The sequence below is a fragment of the Cebus imitator genome, unplaced genomic scaffold, assembly GCF_001604975.1.
Source record: "Cebus imitator isolate Cc_AM_T3 unplaced genomic scaffold, Cebus_imitator-1.0 Scaffold76, whole genome shotgun sequence".
Classification (NCBI taxonomy): Eukaryota; Metazoa; Chordata; class Mammalia; order Primates; family Cebidae; genus Cebus; species Cebus imitator.
The window spans coordinates 8,922,180-8,928,179 of NW_016107391.1; the positions used below are offsets into that span (position 1 = coordinate 8,922,180).

General features: G+C 41.6%; 1 protein-coding gene across 2 annotated transcripts in view; it reads left to right on the forward strand.

Annotated features, from left to right (window-relative positions):
• FSTL4 (follistatin like 4) overlaps window positions 1-6,000 on the forward strand; it is a 425,558-nt gene that overhangs the window by 278,426 nt on the left and 141,132 nt on the right. The window lies entirely within an intron of this gene.

Consider the following 6,000-nt stretch of genomic DNA (forward strand, 5'->3'; position numbering starts at 1 on the left):
ACCTTCCTCCTGGCACAGAAATGAGAGTTTCTGCAGCTCCCTCCGTGGGCTGCCCACGTTTTGATAAGTTTCCCATATAGATAATCCCCAGAACAGCAGTGCAGATGACGGGGAAGGAGAGCCTTCTCACTTTCCTCCCAGCGGCTCAAGCCCTGAAAACATTCCACAGATCTCCCCAAATGTCTGGTATTATCTTTCAAAGTTGTGGAGTTTTGTTTTATTTTGACCAGGGATTTACTGTCAATCGTTCAAGTCCGAGAGGTTAAGATAAATCTTCAAACCTCAGGAAATTTCTCTGAGCTGTCTCAGGTTTAAAACCCTTTGTTTGGGTCATTCTTCTCTGAAATGCCATTTCCTGCCAAGCTCATGTAAGAGCACGAATCCCTGGCTTATAGCAGACCCGTTTTCTGAGAGCATTCTAAGGCAGTTTCCCCCTAACATCTTTTCTTCTAAAGTAAATGACCCCAGGAGCCCAGGAAAGCTTCTGCAGGTGAATGTGGAATGTGTTAACATTTGGGGAGTTCCGTCCTGGAGACCGCGGTTCAATGACATTGATTTGCAGTCCAGGCACCCCTCATACCAGAGGACCAGAATCTCTGCTTGTTGTCTTTAACACCGGTGACTCTTTGGCTTGGCTCAAAAGCTGAAGATGAACACAGAGGAGAGAAAAACACCACCAGCTGCCAGGCCTGTGAGATGCCTGCTCAGAAACTGCCCCTGCTCCAGTCTCCCTACCTGTTATCCCAGGGAGCACCTGCCCTGCCTGGGGCTGTCCTGGAAGAACAGAGACAAGAGAGAGCCCAGTCCTGGAGGAGGCCCTGCCGGGACCTATGTGAGGCTTCTTTCCCTCTCAGTGGGGCTTGCTGTCTCTACCCCAGTGCACGGAGGTGATGCCTCTTCCTCTGAGGCTGCTGTAGGCTGTCTTCCTAGAGGCCAGGACCCTCCATGGCCCCAGAGCATGACCCTGAATCCCCTGCCCCCTTGTTTTCGACCTTCACGCTGGCAGAGCTTGCACACAGGTGCACATGTGTCCACAGCATAAGCACAGGGACACACTCACACTTCAGCACGCACACGCACACACACACACACACACACACACACACACACACACAGGCATACTCCCACACTGTTCCCATGGTTATTTAAAAATCACAGTACTCAGGCGTGTGAAAAGAAGTAAGGCCACAGATTTGGGTTGCTCGTGTAAATCCCTTTCTTTACCCCCATTGGATCTAAAACCACCTTTTTGTAGCAAATCTTTTGTAAAGCCCCCCTTTATTATCTTGAAATGAATATGTGTCATCAAATATGACATGTATTTTATATTAATTAGATATCTAAGTTATATCTCATGTATGTGTGATGTATTGTACTTTGGATATTTGTACCCTGAAATCTCATGTTGAAATGCAACCCCCAGAGTTGGAGGTGGGGCCTTGTGGGGTGATTGGTTCATGGGGGTGGGTTTCTGTTAGAAACGGGTTCTCAGTGCTGCAAAGAAATCAACACTGAGACTAAGGATTGTTCAGCAAGGCCAGTTTTACTTTCTTTTTTTTTATTGCATTTTAGGTTTTGGGGTACATGTAAAGAACATGCAAGATTGTTGCATAGGTACACACATGGCAGTGTGATTTGCTGCTTTCCTCCTCATCACCTATATCTGGCATTTCTCCCTATGCTATCTCTCCCCAACTCCCCACCCCTGGCTGTCCCTCCCCCATTTCCCCCCAACAGACCCCAGTGTGTGATGCTCCCCTCCCTGTGTCCATGTGTTCTCATTGTTCAACACCAGCCTATGTGTGAGAACATGTGGTGTTTGATTTTCTGTTCTTGTGTCAGTTTGCTGAGAATGATGGTTTCCAGGTCCATCCATGTCCCTACAAAGGACACGAACTCATCGTTTTTTATGGCTGCATACTATTCCATGGTGTATATGTGCCACATTTTCCCTGTCCAGTCTATCATCAATGGGCATTTGGGTTGATTCCAGGTCTTTGCTATTGTAAACAGTGCTGCAATTAATATTCGTGTGCATGTGTCCTTATAGTAGAATGATTTATAATCCTTTGGATACATACCCAGTAATGGGATTGCTGGGTCAAATGGAATTTCTATTTCTAGGTCCTTGAGGAATCGCCACACTGTCTTCCACAATGGTTGAACTAATTTACACTCCCACCAGCAGTGTAAAAGTATTCCTATTTCTCCACATCCTCTCCAGCATCTGTTGTCTCCTGATTTTTTTAGTGATCGCCATTCTAACTGGCGTGAGATGGTATCTCAGTGTAGTTTTGATTTGCATTTCTCTAATGACCAGTGATGATGAGCATTTTTTCATATGCTTGTTGGCCTCATGTATGTCTTCTTTTGTAAAGTGTCTGTTCATATCCTTTGCCCACTTTTGAATGGGCTTATTTGTTTTTTTCTTGTAAATCTGTTTTAGTTCTTTGTAAATTCTGGATATCAGCCCTTTGTCAGATGGGTAGACTGCAAAAATTTTTTCCCATTCTGTTGGTTGCCGATTCGCTCTAATGACTGTTTCTTTTGCTGTGCAGAAGCTGTGGAGTTTGATTAGGTCCCATTTGTCTATTTTGGCTTTTGTTGCCAATGCTTTTGGTGTTTTGGTCATGAAGTCCTTGCCTACGCCTATGTCCTGAATGGTTTTGCCTAAGTTTTCTTCTAGGGTTTTTATGGTGTTAGGTCTTATGTTTAAGTCTTTAATCCATCTGGAGTTAATTTTAGTGTAAGGTGTCAGGAAGGGGTCCAGTTTCTGCTTTCTGCACATGGCTAGCCAGTTTTCCCAACACCATTTATTAAACAGGGAATCCTTTCCCCATTGCTTGTTTTTGTCAGGTTTATCAAAGATCAGATGGTTGTAGATGTGTGGTGTTGCCTCCAAGGCCTCTGTTCTGTTCCATTGGTCTATATCTCTGTTTTGGTACCAGTGCCATGCTGTTTTGGTTACTGTAGCCTTGTAGTATAGTTTGAAGTCTGGTGGTGTGATGCCTCCAGCTTTGTTCTTTTTGCTTAGAATTGACTTGGCTCTGCGGGCTTTCTTTTGGTTCCATATGAAGTTTAAGGTGGTTTTTTCCAGTTCTGTGAAGAAGGTCATTGGTAGCTTGATGGGGATAGAATTGGATATGTAAATTACTTTGAGCAGTATGGCCATTTTCAGAATATTGATTCTTCCTAACCATGAACATGGAATGTTTCTCCATCTGTTTGTGTCCTCTCTTATTTTGTTGAGCAGTGGTTTGTAGTTCTCCTTGAAGAGGTCCTTTACATTCCTTGTTAGTTGTATTCCTAGGTATTTTATTCTCTTTATAGCAATTGTGAATGGCAGTTCGTTCTTGATTTGGCTGTCTTTAAGTCTTTCATGGGTGTATAGAAATGCTTGTGATTTTTGCACATTGATTTTGTATCCTGAGACTTTGCTGAAGTTGCTTATCAGTTTCAGGAGATTTTGGGCTGAGACGATGGGGTTTTCTAAATATAAGATCATGTTGTCTGCAAATAGAGACAATCTGACTTCCTCCTTTCCTATTCAAATACCCTTTTTTTCTTTTTCTTGCCTGATTGCTCTGGCTAGAACTTCCAATACCATATTGAATAGGAGTGGTGAGAGAGGGCATCCTTGTCTAGTGCCAGATTTCAAAGGGAATGTTTCCAGTTTTTGCCCATTCAGTATGATATTGGCTGTGGGTTTATTGTAAATAGCTTTTATTATTTTGAGATACGTTCCAGCAATACCTAGTTTATTGAGGGTTTTTAGCATAAAAGGCTGTTGAATTTTGTCAAAGACCTTCTCTGCATCAATTGAGATAATCATGTGGTTTTTGTCTTGGTTCTGTTTATGTGGTGAATTATGTTTATAGATTTGCATATGTTGAACCAGCCTTGCATCCCCGGGATGAGCCTACTTGATCATGGTGGATAAGCTTTTTGATGTGCTGTTGCAATCGATTTGCCAGTATTTTATTGAAGATTCTTACCTCTATGTTCATCATGGATATTGGCCTGAAGTTTTCTTTTCTTGCTGGGTCTCTGCCAGGTTTTGGTATCAGGATGATTTTGGTCTCATAAAATGATTTGGGAAGAATTCCCTCTTTTTGGATTGTTTGGAATAGTTTCAGAAGGAATGGTACCAGCTCCTCTTTGTATGTCTGGTAGAATTCGGCTATGAACACATCTGGACCTGGGCTTTTTTTGGGTGATAGGCTCTTAATTGCTGCCTCAACTTCAGACCTTGTTATTGGTCTACTCAGGGTTTTGACTTCTTCCTGGTTTAGGCTCGGAAGGATGCAAGTGTCCAGGAATTTATCCATTTCTTCCAGGTTTACTAGTTTATGTGCATAGAGTTGTTTGCAATAATCTCTGATGATGGTTTGTATTTCTGTGGAATCTGTGGTGATATCCCCTTTATCATATTTTCTTGCATCTATTTGATTATTCTCTCTTTTCTTTTTTATTAATCTGACTAGTGGTCTCTTTTGTTGATCTTTTCGAAAAACCAGCTCCTGGATTTATTGATTTTTTTGAAGGGTTTTATGTGTCTCTGTCTCCTAAATTCTGCTCAGATCTTAGTTATTTCTTGTCTTCTGCTAGGTTTTGAGTTTTTTTGATCTTGCTCCTCTAGCTCTTTCAATTTTGATGATAGGGTGTCAATTTTTGATCTTTCCTTGCTTCTCATGTGGGCACTTATTGCTATATATTTTCCTCTAGACACTGCTTTAAATATATCCCAGAGATTCTGGTATGTTGTGTCTTTGTTCTCTCTGGTTTCAAAGAACATCTTTATTTCTGCCTTCATTTCATTGTTTATCCAGTCAACATTCAAGAGCCAGTTGTTCAGTTTCCATGAAGCTGTGTGGTTCTGAGTTAGTTTCTCAATTCTGAGTTCTATCTTGATTGCACTGTGGTCTGAGAGACTGTTTGTTATGATTTCCATTCCTTTGCATTTGCTGAGGAGTGATTTACTTCCAATTACATGGTCAATTTTAGAGTAGGTGTGATGTAGTGCTGAGAAGAATGTATATTCTGTGGATTTGGGGTGGACGGTTCTGTAAATGTCTATTAGGTTTGCTTGGTCTAGGTCTAAGTTCAAGTCCTGGATATGCTTGTTAATTTTCTGTCTCGTTGATCTGTCTAATATTGACAAAGGGGTGTTAAAGTCTCCCACTATTATTGTGTGGGAGTCTAAGTCTCTTTGTAAGTCATTAAGAACTTGCCTTATGTATCTGGGTGCTCCTGTGTTGAGTGCCTATATATTTAGGATTGTTAGCTCTTCTTGCTGCATTGATCCTTTTACCATTATGTAATGTCCTTCTTTGTCTCTTTTGATCTTTGCTGGTTTTAAGTCTATTTTATCAGAGATGAGAATTGCAACTCTTGCTTTTTTTTGCTCTCCGTTTGCTTGGTAAATCTTCCTCCATCCCTTTATTTTGAGCCTTTGTGAATCTTTGCATGTGAGATGGGTTTCCTGGATACAGCACACCGATGGGTTCTGGCTTTTTATCCAATTTGCCAGTCTGTGTCTTTTGATTGGGGCATTTAGTCCATTTACATTTAGGGTTAATATTGTTATGTGTGAATTTGATCCTGCCATTTTGATGCTAGCTGGCTGTTTTGCCTGTTAGTTGATGCAGTTTCTTCATTGTGTTGATACTTTTTACCATTTGGTATGTTTTTGGAGCGGCTGGTACTGATTGTTCCTTTCTATGTTTAGTGCTTCTTTCAGGAGCTCTTGTAAAGCAGGCCTGGTGGTGATGAAATCTCTGAGTACTTGCTTATTCGTAAAGGATTTTATTTTTCCTTTGCTTATGAAGCTTAGTTTGGCTGGATATGAAATTCTGGGTTGAAAGTTCTTTTCTTTAAGGATGTTGAACATTGGCCCCCACTCTCTTCTGGCTTGTAGGGTTTCTGCTGAGAGATCTGCTGTGAGTCTGATGGGCTTCCCTTTGTGGGTAACCTGACCTTTCTGTCCGGCTGCCCTTAGCA